This window comes from Podarcis gaigeae (assembly GCF_964106915.1).
Source record: "Podarcis gaigeae genome assembly, chromosome: 1".
Taxonomy (NCBI): Eukaryota; Metazoa; Chordata; class Lepidosauria; order Squamata; family Lacertidae; genus Podarcis; species Podarcis gaigeae.
The window spans coordinates 101,878,124-101,901,086 of NC_139678.1; positions in this window are offsets into that span (position 1 = coordinate 101,878,124).

The window sequence follows — 22,963 nt, forward strand, 5'->3', positions numbered from 1 at the left end:
CACATTAGATTTTTTAAAAACCCAAAAAAGCTATTATCTGTCAGTTTCTAGAGCTGGGTGGTATATTTCAAGAAGAGCAAACCTGTGTATATTTATGTGGAAAGAAGTCTCACTGTAAGCTGACACTATACAAAAAGTAAGCATAGGAATGCAGCCTAAAACCTACTTGTGGGTCAGTTAGCCACACTGAACTCAAAAGGACTTTATTCTGTATAGGATTGTGCTGGTTGTAAACTCAGGTGTCACTTGGAATGTGGGGGGGGGGGGTAAATTTGGTTTAGTTTGCATTTAAAAGAAACCTAGATAATTCATATTTTCTGAAACAATACGCAAACTGGGGCACAGCTATCCTTCAAAACTCACACATCCATAGATTTTGATATGCAGTTCTCTGGCCAAGTAATGTGTACAAAACTGTATGTTCTATGGTACAATACACCCACGTCAGTGAAAATAAGATGCAAAAAATGTATTATGTTTAGGGAAAGTTGTTTGCCAAAATATGTATATTTGAAGAAATTCGCACTAAAATGCCGTGGAATTTTCCTAAGTTGGTTTGTTTTAAATTTAAAAAAATGGAAACTGATATAGAAATGTAGAAAACTAATCATAGGACTGGAAAAACCAAAAATTGACAGAGTCACCAAACTCTACTTGTCAGTCAAGCAATTCAGTTAGAAAAAGACTTAAATAGCTGCACATGTAGCCAACACTGACAACTTTTCTTCTCTTTCTGTTGGCTAGTATGAGCAAAAAAACCCAAAACACCCTATAAAGTTATTTTTCAAATAATTTCTTTGCTGCAGTGCCATAGAATTTTTCAGGGTAACATAAAGAGAGGATTTGAGAAACTGATGCAATGGCCTCCTGGTTGTTTGCAGGTTTCATCACCTTGTGCCTCAAAGAGGAGACTCTTCATCAACATTATGTTGTCATGTGGCTGAGTCGTGTAACCTGAACCACACAAAGTATCTTCAGAATTGTGTGTGTGTGTGCGTGCGCATGTTATTTCCGCAGGGAAAGTCAACTTTGCACAGATCACCATACATAATTATTTGGATGGTGGTTTTGGGTGGGAAAGAAGGTTGATGCAATTAACAAAGGCCTATTTCGTTTTCATCCAAGCAAACCTATGATATGGTAACAAAAAAAAAGAGAAGCAACAACACTCTAAGCTATATTATTTCCCCAGAGATAAAATCTTTCATTTACTTGAGCAACTTTATAATTTTTTCTTTTCTTTTTTTTTTTACATTTCAAGTTGCCTTCTTGTAATATTTCAGCTTTTAAGCTGTTTTCTTGCCTCAATGAGCTCACATAAGATACATCTGAAAGCTTTAGTACAAATTTACTTGGAATAAAGTCTTCAATTCATTTTCATGGCACCAAAAAGACAGCTTTAATAACTGCAATGACAAATAAACTGGAAATCATTCCAGGCCTTTTCACTTAACTGACAAGTAGAACACTCTCATAATGAGCCGCAGGTTTTACGTTTTCTCTTTGACCATAATAGCTTCATTTAAGAGCGTCAGACCCTGACACTTCATCATTTATCTACATTATTTCTCATCTTCTTTCAAATAAATTATGGAATACTAGACTGAGCACATAAAAACAAAGTGACTTGTTATCTGTAAACAGCAAGATAAATTGTCCAGAAGTTCCTCATTTAGTTCCTTTTAAATTTAAAGGCAAGTTATTGGTTGTACCTTTTTTATTTTTCCCAATTTTTTGTTGCATTTTTTTTTTATAACCATCTTATTTTTCTTGCCAGTGGCCTTTGTGCACTCATCCAAAGCCTGATGATAGTGCAAAAGGCATAAAATAATTCCATTATCTAAGGTTGGCCAGTATAGCGGGAATGAGGAAGGGTGGGGGAGAAGGAACAAATAAAACAATTTTACATACATATTCCCTTCCATCTGTAAAATTCCTTCTCTGTAATGCATCTTGTCACCCTATCAAATGTGACACATTCAAAGTAATGAGCAGTGGATCTGAAACTGTTTGAGCCTATCACAAGTTAACAGTGAATATTTACTCTGACCCAACAACCCCACCCTATCTTAAATAGCACTCATTCTTGTCTGAACACAGGGCTAATGTTCCACCAAGTTCACATTAAGTTGAAAAACAGTACTGTTTAAAACCTAATTAGCAGTACATGCAGCATCTGTGTGTTAATTATTAGTGACGGGCGAAAATCAAGAAAGTTGGGCGGTTTGATTTAATAATACTTTGTACTTGGGCTGGATGAATCCCATGCTGGAATTAAGATTGCCGGAAGAAATATCAACAACCTCAGATATGCAGATGACACAACCTTGATGGCAGAAAGTGAGGAGGAATTAAAGAACCTTTTATTAAGGGTGAAAGAGGAGAGCGCAAAATATGGTCTGAAGCTCAACATCAAAAAAACGAAGATCATGGCCACTGGTCGCATTACCTCCTGGCAAATAGAAGGGGAAGAAATGGAGGCAGTGAGAGATTTTACTTTCTTGGGCTCCATGATCACTGCAGATGGTGACAGCAGCCACGAAATTAAAAGACACCTGCTCCTTGGGAGAAAAGCAATGACAAACCTAGACAGCATCTTAAAGAGTAGAGACATCACCTTGCCAGCAAAGGTCCGTATAGCTAAAGCTATGGTTTTCCCAGTAGTGATGTATGGAAGTGAGAGCTGGACCATAAAGAAGGCTGATCACCGAAGCATTGATGCTTTTGAATTATGGTGCTGGAGGAGACTCTTGAGAGTCCTGTGGACTGCAAGAAGATCAAACCTATCCATTCTTAAGGAAATCAGCCCTGAGTGCTCACTGGAAGGACAGATTGTGAAACTGAGGCTCCAATACTATGGCCACCTCATGAGAAGAGAAGACTCCCTGGAAAAGACCCTGATGTTGGGAAAGATGGAGGGCACAAGGAGAAGGGGACAACAGAGAACGAGATGGTTGGACAGTGTTCTCGAAGCTACCAGCATGAGTTTGACCAAACTGTGGGAGGCAGTGGAAGACAGGAGTGCCTGGCTTGCTCTGGTCCATGGGGTCACGAAGAGTCGGACACGACTAAACGACTAAACAACAATAGCCTGCTTGCCAAATCTAGAATGCAATAGTCTAATTAACAGTGTTGCTTTTAACAAAGGCAGCAGGAACGGCTGCAAAGTTTTAACACATGACAATACCAGCACCTCCGCTTGGCTCTTTCCTTATTTAGCACTCTGTGTTTCCTGTTCCTCTGAGAGCTGCAAACAACCCAGACAATTTTATAAATAGAGTGTGATCAGTGTAGGCTGATATGCTAGGAAATGGTTGCAGGGATAACTCCCTTATTACAAGAGAGAGAGAGAGAAGTAACAATAAACAGTGGCTTTTGTTTTGAGCTACTCTCCATAACTGAAAGCAGCATTCCAAAATAAAAAATTGACAAGGTGAAGTTGCATAGGCTTAGTTCCTGCATAATGCTAAGCCAGGCATAGGCAAACTCGCCCTCCAGTTGTTTGGGGACTACAATTCCCATCATCCCTGACTACTGGTCCTGTTAGCTAGGGATCATGGAGCTGTAGTGCCAAAACATCTGGAGGGCTGAGTTTGCCAATGCCTGTGCTAAGCCAGACCATTATTGACATGAACAAGCAAACATGAAGTGATCATAAGTGCTTTGCTCTTCCTCTGGTTGTTGTTGTTCTGCTGCTGCACTGTGCAGAGCTTAACCATGGTTTGGCTTAGTGTATGATCCGAATCCAGGCTTGTGGTTTACATCTCCCAGACAAACTACAAACCAAGATCAAATCATGGTTACAGCTTGTGGTTTGTCTGGAGCAAGACAACCCACCAGCCCAGTCTTAGAAGAGATGCTAAGACAAAAGAAGGCTAAGCTCACAGTGCAGCAGCAGCAGGACCAAAGGAGGAGAAAAGTATCCCATATCTCCTCTGCAGGAGCCAACATGTTCCTGCTAAGCCATAATTTGGGTAAGAATTACACATGAACTAGACAATAGAGAGCAATCCACTACATATCTACTTAGAAGTATGTCCTGTTTGGATCGTTGGAACTTACTCCCAGATAAACCAGCATAGAGCTGCTGTCTAGCCACTGAAGTGCTCTCCTTCTTCAGGTGTCTAGTCACAAACAGAGCAATTTTAACTGGTGTAAATAATGCTAGCATCAAGTTACCCTTATTCCAAGCTCTCTTCATGAGGAATTTGACTTGCACCCCTCTTGTTTGATAGCTGAGTTCCACCAGGTTGCTAGGTCTTGTAACTGAGCTGAAGGTGTTTTGGAATAGGTATAAATCTCTGCTTATCCTATTTCCTCCTGCAACACTTTTTGTTGGAGTATGGCAATGGTAAATTCCACTGGCTTAAGTTCCACTGGCTAAGTCAGGGTGGTGAAGAACTCGTCCGGGATAAGGGGCGCATGCCAGTGTAGCACTGCATGAGCTCTGGCTCTGCCAAGAAAGTCAAAGCTCTGCCAAATCCAAACACTCTCATCCCAGTGGATCTTGGTTTGGATAGCACTGTGTGTGTATGAAATGGGGGGCTGGTAACAGAACCCTTCAACACTTCAAATGCTCTCTAGCTTTGAGAGGCTTTCTTTCAGCCTTCCTATGTTGTGATTTTGCTCTTGTACTTTGTGCTGTTGATGGATTTACAGCATCTGATTGTGCTTGACTACATATGTTGTTGTTCTTAATATGGTATTGATGACCTTTGGGCTGAAAAGCAGTATGCAGATAAATTGAAATAATAATAATAATAAATAATGAGATCTAACTGCAAAATCCTACACTCCAAGTAAGTCTCGCTGTTCTGTGGGTCTTATTTCCTAGTAAGTGCGTTTACAGTTGCAGCCTAAAAGTCTTTTAGATCTGTCACCAGGCTCCTAAAGCAAGAAAGGAGGAGTGATCTGTATGTTTCTCATCAGCAGACGATGCTACAATTCCTCTCCAGTATCACCGGGATGTCATTCAATCTGGCTCTAAACTTAAAATCTGCACAATAACCATAGTAGCGACAATAAAGCACTTAAACTTAAATGGAAATAATCTACTCACAAATAAGTCCTAATGGTAAGTGGTTTGTGTAGCTACACAAGACACATAAATAAAACTGTATTGATCTAATGGGCATCATATTTAATTTTCCTTACTTGACTGCTTCAGATACCATTTCATAAAGGCATGGCAAGAGAGCTAAGTAATATTGCTGGTATCGCTTTCAAAATCATATCCACAAAAGGCCAGGAAGAAAAGTCAGCCAGAGTATGGACAAGGTTTCTATTAGCAATTTAGCTGTGGATGCACCCAGGGTACATTACAGCCATGTCATTTTATAAAGCTATATTACATATATTAACGACATCCTTTCGCTTATGCCTCAGTCCTGTATCCTATAGGAATTGCTTCCCATGCATACATTGGCCACCAATGGCTTGTATACAAGGCAGACTCTTGATGTAGCTTCTATTTTTCTGTTGGTTGACATGCATGTAATTTTATGAGTGAGCATACGAGTTTAGTTTCCCTATCTGCATTCAGGTCATGAGAGACATGAGTCACAGACACAGAGCCACTGTTGGCTCTGACTGTGTCATGGGTGTGACATAGTGATGGGGGAGAAATTTGTTTGACCTGTGTGTTTTTTAAAGCAAACTCTTCTAATTTGCTCCTCCCATACACACAAATGGATTGCAACATGTAACCTTTGGGGTTTTCTTTTTCTCCAAATTCTGCTATATGGTGCCCTGAGAAATAGATACTTGTGGGTAATGTGCTTTTAGAAATGCATACATCAAAATAAAATATGATTTTTAAATATGAAACAAGGCATACTGCTACCCCCTTTGCTACTGCCTGGGAAAAGTATGACTAACACCATTGTAACACAGTGCCTATGTCACAGAGTGGCGGGGGTGCCAGCGCTGGAAGGATGAGAATGAGCGCTAACAGATACCAGCAGCCCTTGGGACCAGGGGCGGAGCAAGGTGGGGGCGGTGGGGGCAGGCAGCTCCGGGTGTCAACACCAAGGGAGGGTGACATTTGGCACACCACCCGCCTGCAACTCCTGCATACCCCAAGCCATCAGGGGAAGGGAGGAGTTGTGCCGGAGGCTCCCCCCCTTCCCCCATCGTTTTGACAGCTCTGTGCTCCAAGTCTGCTGGAGGAGACAGGCAGGCAGGCAGATGATGGGAAGAAGGCTGGCAAGCAAACAAGTGGAGGGTGGAGGGAAGGAGAGAAGCAGGAGCCAAGGCCTGTAACCCCCAAATAAGCTCAAGAACTTTGGCCAACCCTCCCCTTAAAAAAGCTCAAGAACTCCTGGCAGTGACAATGGGTAGATCACCGCCCGTATTTTTATACTGTGAGTAGATTGCAGTCTCTTGGGAGTTCAACTAGATTTGAAAGGGGAGGTGTTTGCCCCGGGTACCACCTGACCTTGCTACGCCACTGCTTGGGACACAGGTCAGGAGGCCTCAGCACCCCTGTAGAACACAAAGAGGCAGCAAAGGGGCTGGGTGTCTGGTGGGAGACAGCATGGAATACCAGGAACACAGGGGAAGAAGAAGAGATCACACAGCCCTCCAACACAGAGGGTGCTAGGACTCTGGAGGTACATGAGTTCTTCTCCCCGCACCCTCTCAAGCACCTTGCCCTTCCAAAGTGGATATTTGTTACCGGGCAGTAATTCAGCCCCACAATAAATAAATAAATTGTTGCCCCTGGTAATACGCATTTTCCAACATCCCTGTAAGAAAGCCTTGGTCATATTGCGGACTGCATTCAAAAGTACTCGCCCAGTATCATCATCATTACCACACATCCACACACCCTTCGCCAGCGGATGCCAGGGCAGGTTACAACAATTTAAAATCCAGTATTAAAAGCAGTCAAGACAAATGATGATCCCAAGAACAGGGTGGGTCCCGAAAGTGCACCTCTCAGGTGTCAAAGGTCTGGGTAGAGAGATGCATCTTCAGTGTAAACTGTATAGTGAAGGGACCAGGCGCACTTCTGTCAGGAGAGAATTCCACAACTTAGGGGCTGCCACAGAAAATGCCTTTTCCTGGGCTGCCACCACCCCAAGCTTCTAAGGGTGGCAGAACGTCCAAGAAGCCCCCCTCTGCTGATCTCTACACTCAAGAGGGGCTTTAGGAAATGAGTCTTTTTATATATATATTTGGGGCCTAGGGCATTCAGGGCATTAAACTCTTACACAGTCCCCTTGAATTGGGCTCATAAACAAGGCCCGATATGGAGGAAGCAATAACTCTTTAAATCTCAGACCAGAAGAACCAGCCACTTTGTCCTCCACCCAATATTGTTCTTAACTGGAAACATGCCACATGCCACAACTTAGTAAACATCCTAAGCCTTCTCTCTGTCAGAGAGAGTGGCGGGAAATGTGGGTTCTGTGGCTGCAAATCTCATCTTTCTTGCCACTTAATATTTGCCATTCATAGGGAATGCCATTCATCATCAACAACAACAACAACATTTTATTATTTATACCCTGCCCATCTGGCTGTGTTTCCCCAACTACTCTGGGTGGCTTCCAGCAAAATATAAAAAATAATAAAACATCAAAAACTTCCTGGTACAGGGCTGTCTTCAGATGTCTTCTAAAAGTTGTGTAGTTCTTTATCTCCTTGGAGGGTGTCACTGCTGAGAAGGCCCTGCAGTAGTCCATAGTACTACTCCTAATGCTGTGCTCATTTTATCATTTGCTTCCCCCCTTCTCAGCATCCACAGGTGGTTTTCTGACTGCATATCATGTATGGATGCTGGCTTTTGAGCAACATGTTTTCCAAGGCTTGCTCATGGAACTAGTAGCAGGATGACAGTGACTCAGTGCAATGTGTGTGCATCTGAATTCTTTAAATGAACAGACTAACAATTGTCAGTGCTCCAAAAGCAGACCAAAATCAAGGGCAAAAATTAGTCTGCAAAGGCAGTGGTTGAGCACGCATGGTTTCACTTACGAATTTGTCTGTACACCCTCAATCTCATTAACCGATGCTTCACTGCAGAGTGAGATTTTACACTTCTTCTGAGCTGAAGCCAGAAGCAACCATTATTCCATCTTCATGCATTCTCTGATAATTGCTAAACTGATGGAGAGTTGTGAGAGTCAGATAATATACTCTTTAAAATTATAAGTTGCAGATGTGTATAGGGTTGCACTGCTAATCCCCCAATCCTCAAACTATTTATTTGGCCATTGCAGCATGACATTTAGCCAACAGAATTTCCTTGGCAATCGCTAATGTTCTTCCTGTAAATAAATGCACTGCTTTATTGCAGGTCTTGCTTTTTAGAATTAAAATGTCAATTATTCCTTTCAGGTTTAAATTCCAACGCATGACCATGACACCCATCACAGCTTATTAAAGCTTATGTTTCATACAAAAGTACAACATGTAAATGGAGAAGCAGGGCAAAAATCCAGGATTAGAGTAGTGGGACGGGGGCAGGGGAGGGAAGTCATGCATTAAAGCCAATATTCATTTCTGTGAATTAAAAAAAAAGATATTCAGGGCATGAACTCAAGTTTGTAGCATGTGATACACTGAAGGCCATTGAACACAGCATAATCACCAAGTACATCGTAACTGCATAAACATCTGTTCAAAACGTATTGAAGAATCATGGAATTGCACAGTGTATAATGGCCCTCAAAGTTTATATTTATTATCTATAACATAATGAGTATTAGTATTTGAAGAAAAAAATAGTTCTCTTTAAAGGGGGGTGACACACACACACTTGATTGACAGCTCCAGAATTCAATGCTTCGATTTATTATCCAGAGCCCAAGCATCCTGGTGGTTAACAGCACTCGAAGTATTTCCATCGCCCTGTTTGCAGCTGTCAACCCTGTTATTGAACAAACACCTTGAGGGGTTTATTTTCGGTGTTCACATTAGTGCCAGCTCATGAAACACCCCGTGCCTCCCAATGATTGGATCAATGTAATCCTTCAGTACATAGGAACATAGAAAACTGCCTTACATGGAAACAGACTGTTGGTCCATCTAGGTCATTATTTGCTACATGGGCTGGCAAAGGCTCTCCAGGGTTTCAGACCTGGAAATGCCAGAAATTGAACCCAGGACCTTCCCCATGCAAGGCAGATGCTCTGCCACTTAGCAAAATCCATTAACCAACTATAGGAACACAGGAAGTGGCTTATATAGCCACTCAGATGGTTGATTCATCTAGGTCAGAATTGTCTGTACTAAAGGCAGCAGCTCTCCAGGAGACATCACTAACCCAACCTGGAGATGGTGGAGGTTAACTTGGGACCTTCTACATGCAAGGCAGATCCCCTACCACTGACCTACAATCCTTCCCCCATCTTACTGTTATTGCTATTATTGCTTTCTTGACAAACTGGAGTGTGAGATCATTTACAATTTAGGAAACAAAAACTGCTGCTTGTGGTACTGATACATTCTTTTTCTTTCTCTTTTACAGTAAGACAGTCTTATTTTCAGAAAACTGTAAAACATTTCTGAAGTGTAGGTGGGTTCCCACAAGGCAAGACACAGTAATAACAGCAAAAACCTTTATTGAACTAACAGAACTGGACAACAGGAGAAAAGCAACTGCTTATATACATATCTGAAGGCCTGAGCCACTCCCTCTCCCAACGTGATTGGCTGTCTAAACTTCCAAGCTGCGAATTGTGACTCAGAGTTCAAGGGCCAATGGCAGAGGCCCAAATCCTGAAAAGTTCTGTGATTGGATATCATGTATCGAATCAGAACACAGGGGCTCAGAATCCTTAGTCCAGACCCAAGCTCAGGCAAACACAGACAACTGAATACATAACAATTTCTATCCTGTGTGTCAAAACAACTTTCGAGGCTGTTGTACAAAGGAAGTGGATGGGCAGATGTTCATGCAATGGGCCTTCTCTTTCCTCTCCCACTTGCTGCAGCCCGATCCACCAACCCCGATTCAATTTGGGACCTGAATTAGCAACCTGGCCTTGGCCTCAGTTTAGCCCAAATCTATTGGATCCATAAATCTGAATCTTCATTATTTCCATTCACTTGCATTTCATTCACTTGTTTTGCAGCCCTACTAGTAGGGCTGATGATCTGTGGCTCTTACTGAGGTTTCCTATAGTGCAGAGCTTTCCAAACTGTGTGCCGCGACACACGTCAGCTACAGTGTGTAAGTTTGTCGCATGAATACTCCCTACACTCTTCCCAGGACTGGAAAAGGATTAGTATAACCTCCAGTTTGGTAGTAAACTGAATTACTGTGTCGCGAAATGATGCATGTCTAAAAAGTCTACTGCCAATGTGAAAAGTTTGGAAAGCTCTGCTATAGCATGTGAGGCTGGGGCAACCAAGCAGGATTGGGGGTGCTGGGGTGGAAGGGGGAAAGGCGAGGAAAAGAAGGAAGAGGTGGGGGTGGGGAAAAGGAGGACGAGGCCAAATAACAGGGAATTGTTCGCCTGGTTTGCTGGGAAGGGGCAATGGCCAAAAAAGGTCCACAACACTCCTTCAGAGTATCCAGTCTTGTAAGCTTCCCCATCTTCACCAATGTGGACACTGGTTTCTCTCTTCATCTGTTGTTGGTGAGAACAGGGTCTTTGCAGGCATGGTTCTAGTTACCTTAGATATCAAAAAGAAGGAATGAGAAAAAATAAAGTAGTGAAACCATAATAAGAATAAGGGGCTTTGCATATATTAATTTCATTCCCCCCCTCTTTTAAAAGTGATACTCCTGTCATCCTCTTCCCCCTCCCCCGATAGTTTTTAGATTGTAAAGTGTTTCTGTGTTTTTCCAAGGACAATGGCTGGTCCGTAGAAAGTCTGTCTCCTGAAGTGATGAGTTGGAGAATGCAGCCGGAGCACTTGCCAAATCATACCACCATTATTAATTCAAGCATGATGAAATTGTTCATTTTAACTATAATCATGTAATTCATCAAAATACTACTGGAGCATATCATTCTGTGCTATTACACTGATATAGCACCTTCTTCCACCTCTGCCAAAAGCAGGAAATGTGGGTGGGAATGTTCATTTTTTAAAAATAATGCTTATTTTCACAAAAAGCAGTTGAATTTGGGACTTTTGGAAAGCTTCTTATTATGAAAAGCAAAAATTTCAAACATATTGTTTTATGAACTTGTGTGTGGTCATTGATCTCGTTTGGGTAATTAACCCCAATAATGAATTGACCGAGCACTGGAGATAGGAATGAAGAATTTATTATTTTTAGGGAAGTGTGGATGCAGTATGGTCCTGTTAAGGGAACGACTTTTCTCCTCCCTGGTCCTTTTTTACTCCTGTGCCATGCCAAGCTAAGCCAAGGTTTGCTTTTAAGCTGTTGTATGAACCCCAAGCCTGTGGTCAAGCTTTTTCCTCAATAACCATGAGTTTCAGCCAAAGTTCACTATGCTCATTGGTGCTGCAAATGTGGGTACTGCTGAGTGACACAACAAGGCAATATTCAAACAACACCAGTGTCCCAGCTTGCATGCTTGAGCCCTGGCGGTATGCATGGAGGCCTCTCTCATACTGATGTCAAAGAACTGAGGAGGTGGCTCTTTGCTCTTTGCTCTCGTGGTGGGGCATGAAATGGCAGGAGATTTTGCTACCAAAAGATTACAGCATGTGGGCAAGAGGGTCCTGCAGTGGAAAGCCACTCACGACTTAATGAGGGGGGGGTTGCGGGTCATGCCCACAACCACAGTCTCGCGGGGCTGGCGTCAGCCCCGCCTGATCCGGGATTCCCCTAGATTATTAATATGCATCATCCCCAGTGCCGGCCAATCGGAGGGCGCTGGGGGCGGGTCTATCGTGTGCACTTAAGGTCAGGGCAGCCCCGACTCAGCCCCTCTTCTCTCTCTCAGCTGCTGCGGTTTCCCGCCCACCCACCCTCTAGGCGCATTCTGACATTGCTATGGGCTTCGGCTGGTCGCCGCAAGGGGCCTGGTAGGAGTTTTTCCATTTGGCTAATTGGCTGGATTTTGAAGCCACTTGGTTTTTTCGCCTACCTCATAGCAAAATGTCACAACTCCTGGTTTTGGCGGTCAGGCATTGGCAAGGGTATTGTTATGCAAATGAAGTTGGGGGGAGGAGCGCCATCACCTCCCCCAAAGCTGGTTGGGTAGTTCGTTAAAGGACTCCGGGGGGCGTCCCCTCGTCTGAAACCTATGGAGGCTAGGGCCTAAAGCGCACACCCGAGTGGTAACCCCTCGGGGAGCGCCTCAGGGATGTGCATCTCGGGGCCTCCCCCTGCTGGTGCTTAACCCTTCCCGGTTAGACCGGATAATCTGTTAGGGCCAATGCCTGAAAGCCAATACCGCTCTTACCTGTAATCAATAAAGTTGTGGCCATTTTCGCCCATTAACCTAAATTCTGTTGTCTGGTGTCGTCATTTACTTACCTCATCTGTGGGTGGGGGCGGGTATAGCCATGCAGTGACTGGGTGATACAGTACACTGACATTACTTCCGACTCAGAGTCTCTATACCGGCCAAACGAGGTGCACTTTCCAGGGGAGAAGAGTGTGATCTGGTTGTCTGACGTATCACAGGTCCTAAAAACCTGACTACAGATGTAGTGGTTTGGAGGCAAGGCTTTGGGCTCAAGTGGTGGTTTAGGCATTGAGTAACCATAGTCTTGGTTGAAGGACGGAGTTATACCCTCACTTTCCCCTCCAGAAATAGGGTATCCTGTTAAAAGGATCCATGATGGAGTTGCTTCTGTCCATTTGCCCAGATGGGGGGCTTGGGCCTCAACATTCCTAGAGGTGGAGATCTCTGTGGGGATTCCCCTATTTGACGTAAGATGCTGATGTCATTTCCGGCAGACGGGCCGGAAATAAATGCTTACCCAATGCCTACGCCAAACCACTTCATCTGTAGTCAATAAAGTTGTGGCCTGATTTGATCCCATTCAACTGTGTGGTCTCGTTTTATTTGGTAGTTCATCTGAGCGGAGGAGGGGGGAGTGTGTGACCTGGGCCTGCAACCACATGCCTGCGTTGTGCTCGCAAACAGGACCTGAGCACACACACTAGCTTTCTGCACTTTCCAGAAACTAGCAACGGAGCAATCACTGTTATAATTTCAGCACGTACACTGTGATCCTGTGTCAAAACTTTCAGGTGCAGTTCTCAAAAGCTCCCTTTCTCTCCCTCCTCCCCTGTCAAAAATTCCATCTCCCTGTTCTCATTTATCTCCCCATCATTTCCTGTCATCTCCTTCCCTCCCTATTCGTACCTTACTTTCAACTTCTCACTCTTCCCAGACATTTCCCCACATTTCCTCTCCTTCCTATTCACTCTTGCCTTATCAGATAATTGAGCTGGTCTTGCTGACTCACCCAGTGTCTCCTCTCTGCTTTCAGAGACAGAAAGAGATGGACCTGCAACATCTCATGGTGGCAAAACGCTGAAGGAGAGGCGCATTCACTGCGCTCCAAACAACTTGGAAAGGGGACATTTATTTTTCCCAACAAAGCACAGCATATTGGTTAAGTAGTAAAAGGCCCATATAATATTTACTTACAGTGGGAAATTCTAAGGCTGAAATACTATGCTCATTTACCTGGGAGAAAGCCCAAGTGAACTTAGTGGGACTTACTTCTGAGTAGACTTGCACTGGAAAATTATTGCAATCATACAACTTGAATTTGCTGTTTCTTGCATTTCAAGCAGAAAACTAAAATAAATAGTTGTAAGTATAAACACCTTAATTCTAACCATAAATACCCAAACATTTTGCATGAAATTGACAGATAACTGTATACAAAATGTGAACACTAGGAATTTTCAGCGCTGCCTAGCTGTGATCAGTACAGTCATACCCTGGGTTACAGATGCTTCAGGCTGCGTTTTTTCGGGTTACAGACCGCCGAAACCCGGAAGTACCGGAACAGGTTACTTCCGGGTTTCGGCAGTCGTGCATGCGCAGAAGCGCTAAATTGCGCTTTTGCGCATGCACAGAAGCATCGAATCGCAACCCGCCCGTGCGCAGACACACAGCTGCGGGTTGCAAATGCACCAAAAACCAGTAAAGGGCCGGTTGGTTAGTATTTGCAATAAGGTGTGCCTTTAAGAAGCTTCATGGAGGTAGGGGGGAGAGAGGCCGCAATAAGATTTTGAACACTGAGGACTAAAGGGGGAAAGAAGTTAAGATGACAAAGACCATGCAAGCTGATGAATGATCACTGGCACAAAAATTGCTTCTGCAATACATACCCCTGCAAAAAGAAAAAGAAAAGAAAAAAGCCAGTAACAACAGTACAGTATACAGAGGCAGCCACTATTCAAAGCCTGCTTGATGTGAAAGCAATTTCAGTAGTAGGAAAACAGCTATAACTCTTTTGTGAGATTACTGGAAAGAGTAATGAGAAAAGGGTTGTAGGTGGAAACTCCATTATTCCAACCTCAATTATCCAACTCTTCTGATTATCAAAATTCCATTTTTGTATCCCACACTGCTCAGATCTACAGTGACACTGTGGAGAATTTTTTTATTGCTATTTTACCTAGTTGCCACAACAAGAGTAGGGTCTGCTGTGTTTCATATGGTCCAGGTTCAAAGTAAATCATAAACACGCTGGATAGATTTATTTTATTTATTTTAACCTGGAAGCCCCACAATCATTTTTATGCACATCCTTCCTCACCTGACAGGGACTTTACCAAGCTATCAGCAATCAAGAGGAAATGTATAAGGGACACAAAAGGAGAGGAATGCAGGTATCTAAGTTGTTTGTTCTTCAAAAAAAAATGGATAAGAACAGGAAATTAAAAGTGCAACCTGATACTAGAGATCTGCTGAATGAAACATTATAGGATTTGACAGGAGGCCCCTCACCCACCCAATGCCATCAGAATATGTAGATGTGTGTGTATGTGTAAAAGCCATGAAATATATGTCAACAGAACACTTCAAGTAGAAAAGTGAAGGATTGTGTGTCTACCTCATGGCAACTGAGTTATGGGGTACTATAAGGCGCAGTTATATTCACAATGCTCTTAAATATCCATATGAAGTAATCGGGAGCAGTCACCTGTATGCTGATGAGACCCAGCTATATGTCTCCAGTAAGTCCAGAAAGTGCACACCCACTTTCCCTTCTCACATGATGGGAAAGGCCTGATGTGTATGTGAGTAATCCGTGGAACTTCCTCTCAAGGAACGTGCTCCCATCACATCAGGCCTTAAAAAGGTCTCTGAGAATCTATTTCATTCAAGCGGCTTTTAGCTGAAATCATTTTTATTAAGTAGTCTGCTGGATTTTTGATTATTGGCTTCTGAATTATTGATGGTCATATTTAATGCTGGTTTGAACTCTTGGTTAAATGGTTAGTTAATAGTAGGTATTGCTTAGCTGGATTTTCCTTTACACACACACACACAGAGAGAGAGAGAGAGAGAGAGAGAGAGAGAGAGAGGAGATTGTGGGTGGCATTTAAATGCATACATAAATACATACAGAGAGAAAGAGAAATTTAAAGGGACACCAAGTGTGTCACCTAGTCCAACCCCTCGCAGTGCAGGAATCAAAACCTGCAACCTTGGTGTTATCAGCACCAATATAGCAATTGTGTTAAAATTGTGTTGCATTATAAGAACTGTGTTTTTATGGCAGGAAGTATTCCCTTAAACATAAAATGCGGATTAAAAAATCAAAGAAAAATACAATTCCACATATGCCACATCATGAGCTATGAAACAAAATAAGTGACAAAGATGTTGCACCCAAACTTTCCCGCCCTCCACAATAACCTCTCCCAAATATATCCTTAGCAATCTTGTACATAGAAACCTCACTTTCAAGCATTCCCATCAACCATACAGATAACACAGCTAATCCCCCAGCCAACCATTTGTTGCAAAGCAAACATCTGGTCGACAAAAAAATAAGCGTCAAGTTACAAAGAGCTCATTCCCCCACTTTCATCTAGGGCAACGCAGTATCATACAAACAGCAACATTACCACTCCTTCCTCGTCTCCCAGCAAAATAGCATCTTACTCTATACCAGTTCAGTCTCTCATACTGAGTGGTATTAGGCGACTTTGAAGCACACAAAAATATCACAATTGCACGGCAAAAGTACAGTTCTAGTTACTACTCAACAATACACTGCATACTTTATCCTACTTAATAAATTCAACAATGCAAAATTAACAGGGGCAAAACCTTTTCCTTGTGACAACTCCGAAGGCCACACCAAGAGGGGGAAATCCATCTGGATTAGACCCTTTGGATTAGACTAATAAGCAGCACACAGCACTGCGGCAGCCCTCTAGTCGAGTCTGTGGGTGAGGACTTCAGCTCTAATCATCATCATTGTAGTAGCAATTGGGAGTGGTTGTTTTTACTGTTACAGAAATTATGGGGGGGGCACATATTTAAAGTTGTTAAATGTTACAAATATTATGCATAAATGTATCCTTTCAACTTGACAGCTCAGGGAAGTTATCTAGTTTTAAAAATCCTATAAAATCAACTCCTTGGCTAGTTTCCTTCATTCCACCGCCAATTTGCTTCACTGGCCAATAACTTGGAAACCACTTGGTCCCCGCTATAATCCTTCAATCGGTAGGTCACGTACTCATAGGTGTCAATCGCTGGGCAAAGGCACTCCTCCGGACTTGCCCAGGTGGCATACTATGCAAACCAAAGTTCTATTGTCCTCTTGCAGTGGGTGCTTAGAATGTACTTCCCAATACATATCCTGTATCTGCCTGTTGCCCCAACACATTCCTCCTATGTAAATCATGTATAACCCTCCCCTTTTCTGATGTAGCAATGATGTAGCAATGATGTAGTGATGGCGCTTAATGAACTGTATGCTGGGATAAGATAGAAACTTTTAAAAGTCCTTGTCACCCCATCCTCACGGTTCAAAAATCCTCTTTCAACCTGTTGCACAATAAACTTTGTTCTACAGCTATTTCCTCGGGTTGGTGGCTGGACTCCTTCCTTTATTCTGCAGGGACCTGCAGGCTCTGCCCGATGAGCTGGGTGACTGAGCAGCCTCGCACCCAGATTTTCCCGTAACATTATAAAACCTAGATCAATTCAACCTCCCCAAATATTGCAAGTGATTTGTTTTTTTCTGAAGGAGAGCACAGGGGTCAGGTGGAGTGGCAGCCATAGTTCTGAGCTGCAGTGTCGTTGGATGAGAAAGGCGAGGAGTGAGGCAGTGGCAAGGTTGTGGTGCCCCAGTGGAACCAATCCAGCCCTCTTTTCAGGGAGCCAGCGCAGCCCCAACCTCACCATCACCTCATCTCTCCCATGATGCCGCTGCCAGAAGGCTATTGCTGCGGTCCCCACCCCACCCCCCATGAGGATGAATTAGTTATGCTAAATATATATCTAAAAACCAAACACCAAGCTACACAACCAAAAGCAACACCATGCCAACACTGCGAAAACAATGGCATTTGTTTCTAAGCAAGCCTGGTTTCCCAGCTCACGTACATACTCAAGTTGTAAATTATCCTAGCAAGTGATGTTTTATGTTGAATATTAAAGTAGCCTAATAACATTTACTATTCTATTCAGTAATTATTTGAGAATAATTAGGAGCAAATCACTATAAGCTGTCGGCTATTGAGTATCTATAACAGCACAACTTAGATTTTATAATAGCCTTTTGTTTCTCTTCGTTGCATTGTTCTTTCATGCTGCCACCCATGCTATCCACTTAGACATCTCTCAAAATTATCCACAGATACAGAAACTGGTTTCTAGATAACCTGTTTCCCCAGCCCCAGTTTGCTCAGCTTTTAAACCGTTTCTCTGTTCTCTGTGTGGAATAAAGCCATTCTAGAATTCATTTATGGTTCAAAAACATTACTTAAGCTGGACTTAAGAACTGGGCCGAGGCCTTTCATACCAGGGACTGAACCTGCAACTTTTTCATTAAAAAAACTTGAAAACTACAAGTGTATACTAACCTAGATATAGCTTTCCTGTTGAGTAAGAATATTTATTTATTTAAATACCATTGATACTTTATAGGAAAGATGCTGCCAATATGTAATCCAAGAAGAGGATCATGGCCAACCCCTTTCTCGTTGAGTTGGTTGGTCTATGTCTGAGTTGTATCAGTTAAAGCAGGGATGAGGAACCACTATTGGCTCAAGGGCCAAATTTAAACATGGCTGGCTTTCTGAGGGCCACATTCCAATGGTGGGCAGAGCTAAAGGCAGAAGTGGTTTTGGCTAATAACAAACTGTGTGTGGTCAAAGATGGAGCTAAAAAAAGAGAAGTTGAAAGTAATGAAGCCATTTTGAGCAGTTCTCAAGCCACCACATCAAAGCACCACGGTACATATCAACGTCAAGCAATGCAGAGCAATAACTCTTCAAAACCCCTCATGGGCAAGCCACAAGAAGAAAAGTGTCACAGGCAAATAGGAAGTTTAATAAACTATCATTTCCATTATCAAACCACCAATTAGAAGCAACAAATAAGCTCTTTATGAGCAGAGCACAGGAAAATATACCCCAAAGCAGAAGCCCATATCACCCACAGCCCCCCATCACACACATGCAAGCATGACATGATTTGGCTGTGGCCCGGTAGAACACAGATATGACAGCCCACAGGTTGAAAATGGTTCCCCACCACTGCTGCTCTCTGTGGTTTTGAACAGAAGTATTTCCTAGCTTTTTGAGGATGTCAGAGATAAAACTGGAGACCTTTTGCATGCAAATCATGAGCTGTACTAGCTGAACTACTGCTTTTCCATTACCTCAGACTGCAAGTGAGAGCTCATACTATATTCCCTGTGTATAGAAAACACAGTGCTGTGAGAGGATTTTAGCTTTGTCTTCTTCCTGACAGACGTGCAAGTTTTCTATGTGCAGGAAAATATGTTGTATGGGGCAACATTCAGTCCTGTGCCCCCACCCCTGCCCCATGGGAGCAATCTAAAATAATAAAATCCAGAAACAGGTTGAACACCTCAATAAAAACTAGATCTCGAAGAAGCTAAAAACATTAACTTCTTCATATATCCTTTCTCTTCTTTTGCAATCTTTCCTCTGAGTGCAGTAGATGAATTTCCAAATAGAATTTCTCAAAGGAAAGAAATTCTGTATCTAACAAAACATAATGTAAATCCCATTTATTTAATAAAAACGCCGCATTTTGAAATCAAAACTGATTCATCATCCATTTTGGACTCTAACTACCTTCTTTTGGCTCACATAGTTGATAACGCATCGCAAATGCAATTTGTCTTCATAAATGTATTATTATTTAATCATATGAAAGTTTGGTTTTATCTTGAGCAAATATTTATAGTAGTTTTTAATACACAGGAGCCATTTCTGACAGATATGATGAAATAGATTTATCACTCTTGACAAATTATATTGCAAAATGTCCTCTCTTGACTGCCCACAGAAGAAAAAGCATCAAGGAATTCCACAGGAATGTCACCTGTGATTCTTTTGTTTTTTAACCTCTTACCATGGTAATCAAAAGTCTCTTTTTGTAGGAACTCTACAGTACTTAGTATGGGAATTGGTTATAAGGGTAATTGTGTGAATGAATGAAACCTGTAGCCCTTTAAATCAAACTAAGTAGTGTTTTATTAAAGTGCCCAGCAAATCAATCTAAATCCAAGGATAATAAAGCCCTAATCAGGTGGTAGAAAAAAATAATAGGTTGTCATGCATGAGGAAAAATAGGCAATCATGGAATGTTTTCTTTAATTAGGTCATGTAAAGTGGAGGGATTGAGTAGGAACTGGCAAGACATTCATCATGAGCAAGGTGGGAAATTATTTAGATTAGAGACGAAGGAAAATTGAATGTGATACTCTGAGATTTGACTGGACAGAAAATTAAAGATTTTTTTATAATTATTTTTGCTATTCATGTCACTCGCTTTTGGTAATTTATTGACAGGTGGAGCTTTCGGAAGCAAAACGTATCCAATCCATTCTTTGGTTGAGCGACACTATTTACTTACTGCACATGCTGTTCTTTGGCTTTTTGTCATTTTAAGAAGAGCCCTGTTATATCAGACTGGGAGTCTCTTGAGTCCAGCATCCTGTGTCCTACAGGGGTCAGCTAGCTGCTTCTGGGAAGTCATCCAGCAGAGTTTGAAGGCAACACATGACCCATGCTGTTTCACTCCAGCATCCTGTTTTCATGGCCTACTGGATCAAGGCACATTCAGAATTTGTAGGTGGGTTTCAAGAGCATAGCAGGAGAGTTAGGTTTGTGCACTTATAGTGGATTAAAGCACTCTGTTGTTCCAGCACAACAAATCCACTTTTCAAAGAGAGAATCTCTTGTGGTTGTTAGGAGACAGGCACTGAAGAGTGTGGAATAGACAAATGGTTAATGGGAAGACCTACAGATACCCCACAAACAGATCAGAATACGTGTTTAATAAAGATCAAATATAATCTAACCTCTGACTTAGCTATAAGCAAGAAAATCAGGATAAATATTCACTGAGTAGGTTTCCTGGAGGAGCCCTTAGTCTGAACTACAGTTCAGTTTAGCCATCAAGGCGTATTGACCTATTCTTTTCTTGAATTGACCCAATCTTCTTTTCAAGGCACTTCAGCTGGTGGCCAGCACCACATTGTGGCAGGGAATTCCATAAGTTAACAGACTATGTGAAACAGGGTTTCCTTTCAGCTTTTCTGAACCTAATGCTAACCTGAGTTCAAGTACTCAAAGTGGGAAGAATAACTCCTATTTGCCTGCTTGAGCCACACCATTTATAGTTTTCTAAACCTCTACCAGGGCTTTCCATCCCCCATCTTTATTTATTCGTTTTATTTTTAAACCACACCTGCATTAACACATAAATTCCATGGACTTGTACATTAAAAATAGAACTAGCCGCACAATATTACAACAGACAATAAAAATCAAAACAATATAATGAAATCTGAAGTAATGAGCCAGAAACCATCTAACCAGCTAAAACAAAACAGTTGATTACAAAAGCCTAAAATAACCCTTAGTTATCTCATCTCCAAATTAAAAGCCTCAGATGCTTTATTCTTTCCTCAAATACAAAATATTGTCTTGATAACTTTGGTGTCTCTTTACTACCGTATTTTTCGTTCTATAACACGCACCTGACCATAATACGCACGTAGTTTTTAGAGGAGGAAAATCCGTAGGCATGCCACCCGTAGGCATTCCCTCCATAACACGCACAGACATTTCCCCTTACTTTCTAGGAGGAAAAAAGTGAGTGTTATGGTGCAAAAAATACGGTATTTAGTTTCAGATGCTATGTGTTATTCTTTAGTACTCCTGTCACACCTTACTCATTCAAAGGTCCCTTTGCTGGTTACTTTTTCTGTTATATTTAAACACACCCTTATTATTTGTTTGCAGCCCTTCAGCAATTATATCCCCAGCTTCCTCTTTGCTTGCCTTATCTTCAGTGTATATTTGTTTTTGCAAACTTTGTATCCTTTCTATATTTTCCTCATCTGAGCAAGACTTTCAAGAAGCCCATCTTGCCCTTGTACAGCTCTCTCGACGCTGCTCTTTAATTGTGCCAGCATCCTCTTCGACTTTTTCGCAGCATTTCTAATCCATAGTATTACTCATTTTTTAAAAGTTAGTGTTAACAGCATTTCCAGTGTTCCTTGAGATGTTTGTGTCTCCCATCTCTTCCCATTGACTTCCCCTTTAGCTACAGTAACTTCCCTTTGAACTAAGCAATTTATCATCTCAACACTTCCTCTTTTGAAATTGCAGGTGACAGTATTCAACTTCTGAGACGTTCTCCCACTTCCATCGAAATGGCTGGATTTGACAGTGATTTGGCTACCTTTCCCTTTCCCCATCTCTAACCAGCTTCCGAACATGATAATGCCACCTATTATTACCTCACCTACTAGGTTGATGTGCTTAAGCGATCAACATGCAGCACGATGTTGCATTCTACAGAGGGACACAATTAGCACATCTACTGCTTTTCTGATTAGTCTAGCGATGCATTGGGGGGTTGTGTTGAGGGAGAACACTTCAGCCCTGTGTTTGAGTTTTTTTGTTTTTTTAAAAAACAGCTAATCTTAGAATACCAAAGTGCTGCATTTGAGATTTTCATATAATAATAATAATAATAATAATAATAATAATAATAATACCTCATACCTGTTGAACTGTTTTCAGACTGATTCCCAACATAAACTGAAAGAACAATTCTCCATAAAATGAATGTGTTCCCGGCTGGCAGAGAAGTTTCAGAACTATAGTGTCCTTGTACTCTAATGCATACAAAAGAGTAATCTAACATTGACGTTCAAAACATGAACGACAGTTATGCACCTCTGTTAGTAGCTTCTGTCCCTCCCCACAATTCATCTGACATTCATATTTCATTTTGATGTCTGTAGAACAACAATGTATGTAGAGGTCTCTTTGATTTAGTGGTTCACAGATCTTAAAAAAAAAGTTACTTCTACCTCTAACTCCACCACTCATGAAGAACCAGCCTACAAATCACTTGTCAACAACTTTGATCTACCTAGTTTCAGGTGGTTTCCCCTCTGTCTATTATTTCTGCCAAGAGACCCGTGAAAATTAAATACAGACCTCGTCAATGCTTGAGTGACCTGGTGCTCCATCATAACAGCAGTGTAATAGCAATAAATCATTTCAACTTTAATCTATTGTTATTGATGAATGTACAATTATTTGTCATCTAATATGCTGAAAATGATGACCAAAGAAATAGATCAACTTTTTTTTCAGCTTCCAAGTACGGCATTGATGGATTGTATCCCTAAGCTGTTATTACACTTATAATGTACTCTTCTGTTATGACAGCACAGCTAGTTTTTTAATCATTCCATAGTAATCAACTTAAGACAACATAGCAAGACTCATAACTCATGTTCTTTTCATTTTTGGCAGTGATGGGAAATGAAAATGTTTTTATTCTTTTGAAATAATTCTTACCTGACTTAGCTGAAGATTGTG